This window comes from Hemicordylus capensis, chromosome 3 (assembly GCF_027244095.1).
Source record: "Hemicordylus capensis ecotype Gifberg chromosome 3, rHemCap1.1.pri, whole genome shotgun sequence".
NCBI classification, from domain to species: domain Eukaryota; kingdom Metazoa; phylum Chordata; class Lepidosauria; order Squamata; family Cordylidae; genus Hemicordylus; species Hemicordylus capensis.
Window position 1 is genome coordinate 326,014,256 of NC_069659.1, and position 13,951 is coordinate 326,028,206.

A 13,951-nucleotide genomic window follows, 5' to 3' on the forward strand; every position below is an offset into this window, starting at 1 on the left:
ACTTGTTTGCTGTTAATTTGTGTTTTTGATTCTGGCAGACATCCAGGCTAACGCTGTACCAATGTGCCAGTGTTTTCCGTTACACAGTGGGGGAGGGCTGATTCGTGACCCTTTTCAGTTACCTGAGTCTCCTGAAACTATGTCCCTGAGGGTGAGGGTCACACAATCCTTAGGGACATAGTTTTAGGAGGCACAGGAGGTTGCAGAGGGAAGGGAAAACTGTGAGTTTGCTTCTTCCTCATTACCCAGTGGAAAACTCTGGTGCATCAATGCAGCATTAGTCTGCATGTCAGCCTCTAATTTTTATTTTATGTATTTATTTATGTCAGGGTTACATGCTCCCTACCTCCCAGAATGCTGAGAAGTTGAAGGAGCAGCAGTACCTGGATTTGACTTCCTTTGGCAGACAGATCATTGCTGAGTTACTCATGGTGTTTTTGGTCACATTTGGTTTATTTACAGGTATGCAAACTAAGCATCAAGTGAAAGCAAACAGTATGTACAGTCCTACACTTTATTTATTTATTTTTATTTTTTACATTTATATCCCACTCTTCCTCTGAGGAGCTCAGAGCAGTGTACATGCTTATTTTTATCCTCACAACAACCCTGTGAGGTAGGTTAGGCTGAGAGATACATGACTGGCACAGAGTCACCCAGTGAGTTTGGTTGAATAGGGATTTGAACTCGGGTCTTCCCGGTCCAAGTCCAACCACTACACTATGCTTGCACAGGTCCACTGTTTCACAGCACAACCCCCCAAAGAGGTTCTGCACCCAAAGTGCCTACTAGTCAGGGCAGGTCTTAGGAGTGGGTGAGCCAGGCAAGTGCCCAGGGCATCTCTCGAAAGGGGTCAGTGGCCCTCTTTTCACCACTTGCGGGCTTCCCAGATGCAGCTGGTTGGCCAGTGTGTGAAGCAGGATGCTGAAATAAATGGGCCTGTGGCCTGATCCAGCAAGGCTTTTCTTCGGCTCTTTTGGGGTGCCGAGCTGAGCTTGGTGGCTTGCTGTTTGTTGGGTGTACTGTCTGTAGTGAGCTAGTGAGGAAAAAAGCAGAACCAGGAGCTTTTCCAAATGGCGATTTAATGCAGCTTTGCTACACTTAAGCTGGGGGAGAGTTCATACAAGGGAACCATTTACAGCAACGTCAGAATGGTGACAGAAGGTGCCATTCAAACAACCAAAGGCATTATTCCATTTGTCTCTTGACCATTTGCAGCTACTGCACATTATATGCATCCTTAAAAATGCATCCTTAAAAAATAGTACTTTGGTGCAGTGTTCATAATGGTTTAACTTTAGGCACTTCCTGCCCATCTGGGAAAGCTTCAGGATGAGCTTAATCTGGTAAGAGGGAGAGAGAAGTGTTTTGGAAAACGGGATGCAGAGAAAGAGTGGAGAAAGGGAAGAAGACTGAGGAAGACACTGCAGAACTCCTGGGAGTCTTCAGTGGTTTCTGAGAACTGGAGCAGGAGAGCGCTGGTAGCAAAGAAACAAATTATTGAAAGGGTAACTTTTCTTGGCATTGATGGGAAAGCTTAGAAACAGCAGTAAGGTATCTTACACTGCTGGCCTTTGGACATAACATCAAACTGGAGGTAACCGTGCCAGAGGTTCGATTTTGTGGTCATCTGAATGTGTGAGAGCGTGGTTTCATCAAAAAAGTGACCTGAGGTTTTCAACCTCGAATCGTAATCTGAATCTTTGATTTGTAGTGAGCTTCGCTGCTGAAACCTCGGGTTGGAAGGCAGCATTGTGTTGTCTGAATTCTGTCACCACTGTAGCCAGAGTTTTGTGCTGTGGCTCCTCCCCAAACCATAGAGAGAGCAGCTCAGACCAGTCCAGAAACATGTCAGGTCTATGCCTGCTGTGCTTCTCGCTGGCCGCCTCTTAGGTCAGTTGTCCCACCCTCCGCAGTCTCTGCACTCCTCCTGCCATTGCCTGGCAACAGGGACGCTGCATCGCCGCATCCCAAGCTCTAATGCATGCAAAGGGAGAGAACCACATTGGGTTAATCCCACTTCCCACTGTGTTTCATGGTTCCCACCTTTGTCAATCTGCCCCAAAAGGATGGGGTGACAAGATGAGCACAGCGAGAGAGGTATCCAGCAATAAAGGGCTGCCCAAGTATGTGCACAAACATACTGGGCAACTCAGGGACTGGGCAACACCGTTGTTTCCCAACGAAGATCACACATGACTTGGCTAAAAGAGGCACCTTTTAACGTGGTGATTCTTTTTATTTAGCAGGGGGAGAGCAACTGGCCCTATCCACCCCCAGCAGGGGCGTATCTAGGGTGGGGCAGGCAGGGCACGTGCCCCGGGTGCCACTTGAAGGGGGGCGCAATTTTTTAAAATAAAAAATTAAAATAAAATGGCTGCCCAAATCAAAATGGCCACCACACATGCTCAAATGGCTTCTGTGAGGCCCTAGGCCATGCCAGGCCTCACAGAGGCCATTTGAGCATGCGTGATGGCCATTTTGTTTTCAGCGGCCATTTTTTTTAAAAAAAACAATTATTTTAAAAATGGCCACCACACATGCTCAAATGGTCCCTGTGAGGCCCTAGAGGCCCGCAGGGGGAGGCGTAACCTTCGCAGATCCCCCCTCCATGGCCTATAGGAAGCGCCCCAAAGGGGCTACAGGTAAAACAATTTTTTTTAAATTTAATATAATATAAATCACTGTACACATATTCAGTTTGGCACTATGTACAGAGAATCAGGGCTTGTGAATACTGAGCTGAAGCTTATGAGCTAGGATAGTATTCATTTGCTCTTACTTTGCTTCTTGTGATAAGTGAGTTAAATGTGATGTCTTAATAATTTGGCTGAAAATGGTGAGTTTGTCTTTGAATCCATGTGAAATCCTTAGTATTAAGGCCCACTGGGAGTTTCTTGCTCTCTTTCTCTCATTTTAACTGTCTTTCTGAAAGACTAGAATATATTCCAAGTGGTGACACAGTTTACTCTACATATCCTTTAATTATTTTCAGAGTATCTGGGAAAAGTCAAATTCTCCATTTATTTTTAAAACGTATGTAATAGTGACGCTACAATGCATAGTAGAGAATTAGACGGGCACTTCTGTTTAGTTTTCCAAGTACACCTCCACATGGTATTTGGGTATTTCATGAGCCCCAGCATACTGAAATTTGTAGTTTTCCAGCATTTTTTGGTCTGGCTACATTCACTGCCAAATAGTTTTTGACATTTTAAAAGATTAATGAGCTTGACTTGTATTTTTGAGCTGATATTATCGTAAAGCTATCTGAAAGATGAGTGTCAGATGTTTGGCCAGGGGGTGCAATTTCAGTGTTTGCCCTAGGCGCTATTTTCCCTAGATACGTCTCTGACCCTCAGCACAGTACCTCCAGTGACTGTTGCTGGTGTCTATCTTATGTTTCTTTTAGATTGTGAGCCCTTTGGGGACAGGGATCCATCTTATTTATTTATTATTTCTCTGTGTAAACTGCCCTGAGCCATTTTTGGAAGGGCGGTATAGAAATCAAATGAATGATGATGATGATGATGATGATGATGACGATGCCAGGGGAACAAAACCACGTCGCTTGGCCAAAATTCTAATTCGCCGACCCACTGCAGAAACCCGCGGAAACCCCATCTGTGGAAACCATCCTGTTGTCCAGTCATATAAAGAAAGAGACAACATGTATTCCCACAGATCTCCTGTATGTACAGTATATGTCCATTTGCTCATGTTACTTGAGCAACCTGCAATGCACACCTTGGCACGTTGCCCGGCACTTAGGACCTTTAATTAAAGTTTCCATACAAGACATTTTGACAGCTTCCATCTGGAAAAGGGGAGGAGGCACATGTGTAAGGAAACCTTTCATTAATAACATGCCTGATCGAGCACAGCTGCCCAGCAAGGCATCCTTTATAGCCTGTGGAGTGTGGCCGGTCAATAGGGCATTGATTTCCCTGAATGCCTGGACAGTGTCTATAGGATTACACTCCCTGTGGATGGTGCTGCTATATAGAGTGTATATAGAGAGAGTGATTTCCTGAACACTGCACATATGCGTACGTGTATCCAACTGTTCAGCTTTGCTCTCCCCGTCCCCCTAGCTTGGAGGTGCCCCAGACTGGTGCGGTACCATGCACACCAGCAAAGGAAAGTCCATCAAAGTTCTTCCATCAATGGGAGAACTCGAAGTTTGGGCTACCAGTAATTGTGGTTGTGTGAGAATGTATGGCTGTGGGGCCCTTGCAAGGGCAGTGGTGCAAGGGCTGTGAGGGAAGGGTTTAAATGCCCTTTCCCTGTCAAGAGTGGCTGATTGATGCTGAAAAGGCAGGATCACACTGGGCACTCCCCCTCGAAGATTGTGGCCAATGGTTGCCACTCTACCTACATCCTGACACCTTGACTGCAGTCTGGCGATACGAGTCCTACGAAGCTTGCTAGGATGCGGCCTCAGTGGACTAGGAAGAGGGAGGGGCCCCTCTGCACAGAAGCCAGAGAGGCTGTGAGACTGTGGCTTGATGATCATCTGTGGGAAGATTCCTGGGCTCACAGATTAACCACACGTTCGTCTACCTGAGGTTCCACACTATGTCCGAAGACAGCCACTATTAGGTCCCACAATTCTGCACAAGCCACACAACTGATAAACAAACTGAGGAAAGCCCAAGGCATTCTGGCTCAAGCTATTCCTGGAGCCCCCACCTCACTTATTTTTCACATCATCAACCCTCGGAGGGTTGAAAACCTTATTTGAATGGGGATGATTTAAAAATCCATAATTTTTTAAAAAGTGACATGGACAGAAAGGCAAATCTCTCCTTCCCAAGCGCCATGTTCCTGATCTAAACACTCTTCTGTAATTGCTGTTAGCACTTAAAATCAACAACAATGGGATACCCTATTCACTGATCTCCCGTGCCACATTTAGACTGGTCCTAAAGCAGCAATCCTGTGGGACACAGTTGGCGCATCTCACTCTGATGAAAAGATACGGCTCCATAAACATTTGCAACTTCAGCCCTAAAAGACGTGTCTTTCTTGGAGTATGTGGAATCTCAAGAACGGCTCTGTAGGGAGCCATCCCAACATGTTAGCCTAGCAGTGTAAACATGATGTCAACACATTACTATGCTGCAAGTGACAGGACACGAACATACCAGAACTAGAATTATGGGACTTGTCCCAGTGCAACCTGAAAGACAGTTCTGAGCTTCGAACAGGCAAACAGAACTAACTGAGTTACAAGAGAATTTATTTGTGACCTGTGGACCTTTTGCTGGGATTGTGCAAGCTGCTTTGCTCTCTTAACAGAAAGAACATTGTTCAAAACTTCTTTATGGGGCTGTGTGTGTGTGTGTGTGTGTGTGTGTGGTGGGGGGATTGTTTTGGTTATATAACATTATTTAAGGCTGGTATAAGCCAAATGAATTCTAACAGATCCAGCAGAGTGAGTGCAAGAACTTTGATCAGATTTGCAGTAGCAGTTGTGTCTGCACCATACTGTAAATTTTCAGTAAACAAGGCTAATGGAAATTTAAAAACAAAACAGGTTTGTCCAGCTGCCCCAGTGTTCCTGCGATCCTTTCATGCCCTCCTCTATCCTTTCTGCTTTTCTTTCCTCTCTTGATGCAGCTGGACCACAATTTAGGCTTAGCTCACTAGCCAGCCTTTAGGAACACAGGAAGCTGCCTGAGACGTAAGTTTTGGGTGGTATAAAAATATGTTCAATAAATAAATAAATATAATGAGTCAGACCAATGGTCCATCTAACTCAGTATTGTCTACACAGATTGGCATAGCTTCTGCAAGGATATAGGGAGGGGTCTCTCTCAGCCCTATCTTGGAGAGGCCAGGGAGGGAACTTCAAACCTTCTGCATGCAAGCAGAGATGTCCCATCCCTTAAGGGGAATATTTTACAGTGCTCACATGTAGTCTCCCATTCAAATGCAAACCAGGGCAAATTCTGCTTAGCAAAGGGGACAATTCATGCTTGCTACCACAAGATCAGCTTGTCATTATTTGTGATCACCACCACTCCCCTCTCTTCCCTCAGATCCTTTTCTGGCCCACAGGCAGAGGGCTTAGGAGAGAAGTGGGTCTTCTGTCATTGGCACTGAGACATGGAGATGGTAAGAAACAGTGGGTGGGAGCCTTCTCCTGTTGCTCGGAAGGGATTCTCACTGTTTCATACCTTCTCAAAAACGTCAGTGGAAATGAGACCTCTGGGGAGGAGGTCTGTGTGCTGGCAAATGGATTTGTAGAAGCCTGCAGCTGCTGATTCCCACGGGCATCATAGGGGGGCCTTGTGCTTCTCCTTCAAGCATCAGCTGCCTTACCTGCTAGTTGCCTGTGACATCAGTTTGATTCTGATATTAGAATAACAGTGAAACAGTGCCAAAGCATGTCGATGTGATGATGATTCATGAGTCTGGGTCAGCAGAGCACTCTTGGAGCCTTTTCACTGGAAACAGACCATGTCTACTGCTGCACACAAGGCAGAGGGGAAAAGGGAGATAATGGTGATCAAGCCAAGAACCAGAATAATGCTGGGCTGGGGAGCTGTGCAGGGGGTGGATAGGTGGCAAGAAACGGAGCTGGATTCCAGCTGGCTGGAAAGTGGCTGAGTAATGCCTTCCAGTGGGACTCGGTCCAGACAGCAGCTCCCTCCCTTTGCTAGAGCACATGGCTGTGTTCCTACTCATTGTGCAGAGCATGGAGATTACACCCACCTTCCCATCCCCACCCCCTATTTCCTGGTATTTCAAAGAGCAACAGAAAAGGAATGTCTTCCAAGAACTGCAGTGTGTGTAAGGCCAAGCGACTGCCTGACCCAGCTCATTGGTGGCACCAGGAGTGCTGTGTTGTGTCATGTGTTGATTCCTTCAGTGGAAACAGTGCAGCATTTCCCAGATGTTGTTGGACTACAACTCCCATCTTCTTCAGGCTGGGGATGATGGAAACTGTAGTCCATCAACCTCTGGGGACCCAAGTTTGAGAACTCCTGAAGTAGTGAATGGGTGACATCAGTTTCTTGCTTGTCCACTTCAGTTCATATGGCACATAGGAACCTCTTAAAGAAGCATAGCTGTGGCTGCAGTAAATGCCCAGCCACATTAGCTTCTTACTCCAGCTCAACATCATGGCCCAGTATCCCAAACCATGACTTTGAGGCCGGGAAATATGTTTCCAGCTCATGTCTCTCCTTTGTCTCCCCTACCCCTTGTGTGTTGGTACCTTCCGCCACTTCCTGGCATAGCTGCCAACTCTCCTGATTTAGCAGGGACAGCCACAAATTCCCACCACATTTCTTGGCTCACAACCACGCATCGCAGAATCAAGATTTCCCAACACCCCTCCCCTCCCCCCATCTTTGACCCATCTCCGGCCCGTCTCCCATTTGCTGCAGCAGGCTTTGAGAGGCGGATGGTCGTGAATCTTGTTGGAAGTCTTGTGAGAGGGGACTGGGGATTCTCACAAGAGTTGCAACAAGATCCATGGCCTGAGAGAAGGATGAAGGAGGAGGGTCTCCTAGCACGGGAAGCCCTTCAAGTTTCCTCCCTCAAAACTCCAAGAACGGAGGAGTGGGTGGCCGGATATATAAATGTCTGGCCACAAAGCGCTGTATTTCAGTGCATGTGAATTTGCTGAGAGAAGGGTCTGATTTTGTGATTGCTGACTGACTCCTTTTTCAGAACTTTTCTTCAGTTTATATAATCCCCGCGGAAAGGGTCTGATTTCTTCTGAGAGAGCGCTGACTTCGCTTTTCAGAGCAATTTTGTGTATTATTTTTGGTGGGTTTTTTTGTTTGTTTGTTTTGCAAAATTATCCCTATTTCTCATTCTGAAATGTTGGCAGGTATGTCCTGGTATTCTCTAACCAGCCGCAGTTTGCTGTGATGCGAACTACAGCTAGTGCCACCTCTAAACCACAAGGTAAAAAACCAGTTTGCAGTGTGTGCGTGTGCATGCACAAATCATGGTTTGGAGGTAGCACTAAAGCTCCTTCCCTTATTGGGCATCATGTTGAACTATGATTAGATAATTTCAGGGAGTCAAGAAGGGTCCCCCTCCATGCAGGGTTGGCCTTAGGGGTGGGCAAACTGGGCAGTTGCCAAGAGCACCTACCTGAAGAGGATGCGGAACTGAGCTTGGTGGCTCACTGTTTATTGAATGTACTGCTTGCAGTGAAGCTGCAGAAGGCCTATGAGACTGCAGTGGGATCCCAGAATGGGAGCAGGTGAGCACTGGCAGCAAAGCAGAAACTTATGGAGAGGTGGCTCTGGGTCGTTTTCAGGTGCATTGTAGGAAAGCCTGGGGAGTGGAGGGCCTACTACATGACTTGGTTTTGTAATCCTTAGAAGCCACACAACTGGACAGCACTAATAATCGAACTATGGGTGGTGATGGCAAAGCCATTCCTTGCCCGGGATGCTATTTATTTTAGTGCTGGCCTTGCATCCATATCCAAGGGGAAAGGATTATTTGGTTTGTGGCATCTTAACAGCAGGAGTGTTTTCCCTCCGCAGTGATCCACGCCATGCAGCTTTGACCCAAGAAGAACGCCGATGTACCCCGAATGTTTGTTTGCTTTTCCTCCTCGTTGTGAGACATTTTGCTGCAACCAGAGCCTCATGTGCACAGTAAAGTTCTCTGCATGTCAAAGATTTAGGGCCCTTTCCTGATTTACAGCACGTACAAGGGAGGCCCGGCACATTTAGCCACATGGGCTCCGCTGAGGCTTTTCATAACACCATGCTCCAGAACAGTGTTTCTCAAGTGTTTAGGTTGAGAAATATCCTCTAACTTCGGAAAATTTAAAAAATACTCCAATTTTCCAGGGGGAGGGGTTATATCTACAATAAAGTGTGCCATATGTTGAAAGGAGGGCCGTGTATGAAAGGCTGTGATATGACAGATGTCTGATCTAGTGTGGGTAGGGTTGCCACCAGGGATTCACAACTCAAGTATGTACCTGGGCAAGAGGTGATGTTGGCCAACCCTAGGAGAGTTGTCATGCAAAGTGTAGCATACCAAATTATTGCTGGGAAATATAAAGTGCTGCTGTACATTGTGTGGCAGGCCAATTTTTTTGCCACCGTTTTGAGAGGAGGAAGGCTCAAGACAGAGAGAGGGAAAAGAGGAACAGAGAAAGAGAGAGCCAGGGAGAGAGAGGGAGGGAGTGGGGGAATAAAAAGATGGGGATTAGTGGGATGGATATCAGCAAATGCATTTACACATTCTGGGTTCAGTTAGCAATGGGAAATAAAAGATTTTAACCAGGGGTTCCTTAGGGTGGGTCCCCAGATGTTGTTGACTACAACTCCCATCACCCCCAGTCACAATGGTGGCTGGGGGTGGTGGGATTTGTAGTCCGTCAACATCAAGCTAGGGAACCCCTAGTTTAAGCCACTAGCTTCACAGAAGAGGTTAGGGGTGTGGGAGCCAGGTCGGTTCAAGCCAGGCTCGATGCAGAGCTGGCTCAGCTTGGTGGGTTTGGGGTCGAACCGAACTGGCCTCGGCTGGTCTAAGTTCTAACCGAACTGGGCCCAGCTCGAACTGAACAATTTTGGAACTCTACTGGTAAAGAGGAATCTGGTGAGAATTCCCCTTTACCAGTAAAGGGGCAGACAGAGGGGCTTTCTTAAACCTACGGGGGACAGAAGGGGAGTTATTTAGTATTTAACAGTCCTGGCGGCACTGGCTCCTCCCACCCCGCAGGCCTCCCCCAGAGTAGTGGCAGCCCAATTCAGTCCTTCTTCAGCCCGGTTTGGGTCTCTATTAACATGTGGGGACCATTTTAGTGACCTCCACACATATGCAGAGGTCACTACAATGGCACCCGTGTGTCCACAGAAGCCCAAACTGAGGCCCAGGTGTGCACAGAGGCCTGGGCTACCCTGGGGGAGGCTGGGGGTGGTGGGGTGCTGCTGTCACCACCACCCTGGCTGCCACCACCACCGGAACTGGGAAGACTAAATCACTACCCTCCCACCCCCTCTAGGTTTAGGGGAGCCCCCATCCTGCCCCTTTACTGGTAAAGGCGAATCATCATAGGAATCATAGAATCATCATAGGATTCCCCTTTACCAGTAGAGCTCTGAACTGGTTCGAACCATTTCGAATGGTGCCAAAAGCGAGCCGGGCTGGTTCGGTTTTGTTCACATGGCACCTTTGTGGATTTTTTGAGGAGGGATCGGAATCATTGGCATCCACAAGACTGTTTCCAGATGGGCAAGTACATGTTTACAAATGCATACATAAAATATTTACATAGAAATCTAATCCAGCAATAAATCCAGGGTGGGCAACTACACTCCCCTGGTGTCCCCTGAGGATGCCTATGATTTGAACAAAGAGTACAATGACACTGCATTGGTTTCTTAAGATGGAGTTCCAGTTCCAGGCATGAGGAGTACCTGGATGGCTTTAAGAGGGGTTTGGAGAAATTCATGGAGGAGAGGTCTATTAATGGCTACTAGTCTGAGGGCTATAGGCCACCTCTGAATAGGATATAGGATGCTATAGGATGCCTCTGAATACCAGTTGCAGGGGAGTAACAGCAGGAGAGAGGGCATGCCCTCAACTCCTTCCTGTAGGCTTCCCAGCAGCGCCTGGTGAGAAAGAGGATGCTGGACTAGATGGGCCTTGGGCCTGATCCAGCAGGGCTGTTCTTATAGTCTTATGTCAAAGGCACTAAGGCAGAGTGATCTGAGGAAGCAGGAGATCTGTAGGGCAAAGAAGGTGGCAGAGTTTCAAGAGCAACACCAAGTTGCCACATTCTGCAGATTCCTCTCCCTAAATATTTGAGATTTAAAAACCTTTGTATTGGTGATTCATGTTACGAGCAATTTAGCACATAGTGAGATCAATTACAAGGATTAAGTTAAGAAAATATTTAAAAAATTTAAAAGATTTTCCATTAGGTAAGTTTTCCTTCTCAGATCATCAAGCGAATGGTTGGAAAGCAAAAACCGGTGAAAGGGCTGCACAATTGCATCACAATCACATCACTAAGATAATTTTCAAACACCTATTCACTTATATATTTAAAAGCACAGTTTGAATTGGGAGCTTTAAATTGTTGTCTAAATCCATCATCACTCCTAGCATAAAGCTGGACACCCAATATTCCTTTTCTCCATGTAATTATAGGCAGTGGGTGAATCCTGGAGTTGGAGAGGTGAATGATCATTTGATCTGATGATCATTTGAACTGCCCACCACATCCTTTCCTCCATGAACATGCTCAGCTAATGAACGTGACCTGATAAGGGCTAATGTAAGATAGCAACTAACATTTCAGACCTAGAGTGAGGATATCTAGATTCAGGTATGCACTTGGCCATATCACTCTCAACTAATAAGTTGGTGTCTTTCAAGCTAAGCAAACTTGTGAATCACCTGTCAGACACTCCTGTAAGTGTATTGACCATTCCAAGGGCCTGTCAGTCATTAAGAAGCAATCTGACATACAGAGCAAAGATGCGCTGGTATAGTGAGATAATTTCCCCACTAACTGTACCAGTGTACTTGGGAAGACGAATTTTTTGACACCCTTCCCTGCCTCAGGAAGCCCTCTGTGCCACCTGAAAATATGTCCCTGATGGTTGCACAGCCCTTGGGGACTAATTTTCAGGTGGCACAGAGGGCTTCCTGGGAAATGGGAGGGTATAAAAAATTGCTACTTCCCCTGTGCAACTGTGCAGTTAGTTGGGAAGTTCTCTCACTGCACCAGTGCATCATTGCTTTGTATGTCAGCCAATATTCTTTTGTGAAGACTCTGACTGCAGTAATCAAACCAGCCAAACTTGCAACGCCTGTGAGGTTTAGATTCTAGCTGTTGACGAGACCACCAAAACTGTACATATAACTCTTCACATACTATGTTGAATGCAAGTACAGCCCAGCAGTACACTTCCTATCTGTTCCATGCATTTGAGAGATGTGTACACAGCTTCACTTTTAAAATGAATGCATGTACACTCATCCACACAAAAACATATGCATGCTTCATACACCTGAACCCACGTACCTCATAATGTCTGAATAGGGCTATAGTTTCACCTACCCACTCATCATTCCATTTCTGGCCCTGTGTATTTGCACAGTGCAATGGAAAATGCAGGCCTTACTTAGCTGATTTAAAACACATGCATAGACATGTGTTTCTAAGTTGGCTTGTGTCACTGTTGGCATTTCCAAAGATCCCTTTTAAAATTCGAAATTATTGTAACCATAGAGGAAATTAATGGAGTGTCATCTTCATGTTCTTTCTAGTTCAATAACATTGCTGCTGTTTAGATTTACAGATTGTGAAGTTTTAGGAGGGGAGGGAAAAGAGGAAGAATTGTGTCTCTTAGGATAATAGTATGGATTAAAATATATATCCTACTCATAAAACATAATTAATTCCATCACCTATAGTGTAATACTCTGGGGAACCAGACAGGAGGACTGGGAAGCAGAATCAGCGGAAGGTCATGTGCCAAGAAGTGCTTTGGAAAGCAATGGCGTGCATGGAGTGCATTTTCCTTAGATATCTTGATGTGATAACCCTGCAATATTACACTGAAGTATGCAGCTGAGAGTAGAAATAACTACAAATGCATAAGAGGATCCCCCCAATCCTGGCTTTCCCTTGTTAGGCAAATGTGTGAGAGAGGCATTTGCCAGGTAATAAGCACATGGGGAAGGGGATACCAGCTTCTTTCCCTGCACATGGCTGACATCCGGACTAATGAAGTGCTTGTGTAACGGGTGGTGTTGCGCTAGCACAAGAAGAGAACATAGTGTGCTAAAAACGCTAGCGTGCACAACTGCACAACAGTTCCATTTAAAACAAATGAGACATTTGCGCACTGTTGCGCAAGCATGTTTGTGGCAGTGCAACACTAGTCTAGGATGGAAGCTCCAAAATGAGTACCTTTAAAATTAGACATAAGGGGTTTACTAATCAGTGTGGAGGCCAAGTCAGTTCTGGAAGTGTGCCACTGCCCGTGAGCAGACGGCTGGGAGGAGTGCTGCATGTACACTGGTAGGGTTGTGCAAACAGGTTTGTGCAAATGTTTGGTAAGTTCAGTGTCGAACCTGTTCAGTTCAATGGTCCGGGGTTGAACCGAACAATCCTCTGTTTGGTCAGACCCCGGACCGAACACCCTCCTACTGTTTGGGGTATTCACGAATGTTTTCGGTTAAAAATAATAATAATTATTATTTTACCTTACTCCCTTTGGGGGAGTTGCTGGATGCGACAGGGGGGATGTGTCTCCACAGAGGTCACCTCCCCTTGGGCCACACAGAGGTCAATCACGCAGGTGTGCGGCCTCCAAAATGGCCACTGCACCGAGCAGGGAAGGCCGAAAACCAGCTGAAGAGCAGCCGAACCAGCTGGAGGGGGGCATAAAGGAATTCGGCAGGGGGAACCTCTGTGGACCCCCCTGTGCCACCTCCAGTAACTCCCCCGAAAGAGTAAGGTCAAAAGAATTTATTTATTTATTTATCCAAAAATGTTCATGAACCCCCCCGGACTGGACCGGACTGGGGGAGGAGGTTCAAGGGGGTACCAGACTGAACTGGCCCAGTTGGGTTTGAGTCCAGTCCAGACTCGAATCAAACTGGGCCAGCCAGTTCCATGCACACCCCTACACATTGGGTCTGGGCCAGGGGGGCCTTCGAGGAAGAGTGGTACCACTACTGTGGCTGCCTCCAGACCGGTAAGCCCCTTACATCTAATTTTAAAGTTGCCCTCTCATCGCTGCCCCTCTAGCTGCCCTTTAGAAGACTTTTCAAGTGGTTGACACTGTGATTCCCCTCACCAGCTCTCAGTGATTGTCTGTGGCATGGTTTCTGGGCTCATGGATTAACCACAGGTTTGTCTATCCACAGTTTCACGCTACATCCAAAGGCAGTCATTCCTTTAACCCAGGTTTAGATGATTGTGTGAAGAGGCTTAATAAGTCGT

The 13,951-nt window shown here is 46.5% G+C and overlaps 1 long non-coding RNA gene across 1 annotated transcript; it reads left to right on the forward strand.

Moving 5' to 3' along the window:
• Positions 1 to 327: 327 nt before the first annotated feature.
• Positions 328 to 8,654, forward strand: LOC128349547 (uncharacterized). Its single transcript, XR_008318844.1, has 2 exons — positions 328 to 462; positions 8,517 to 8,654. It is a non-coding gene; the product is annotated as an uncharacterized LOC128349547 (long non-coding RNA).
• The last annotated feature ends 5,297 nt before the right edge of the window (positions 8,655 to 13,951 follow it).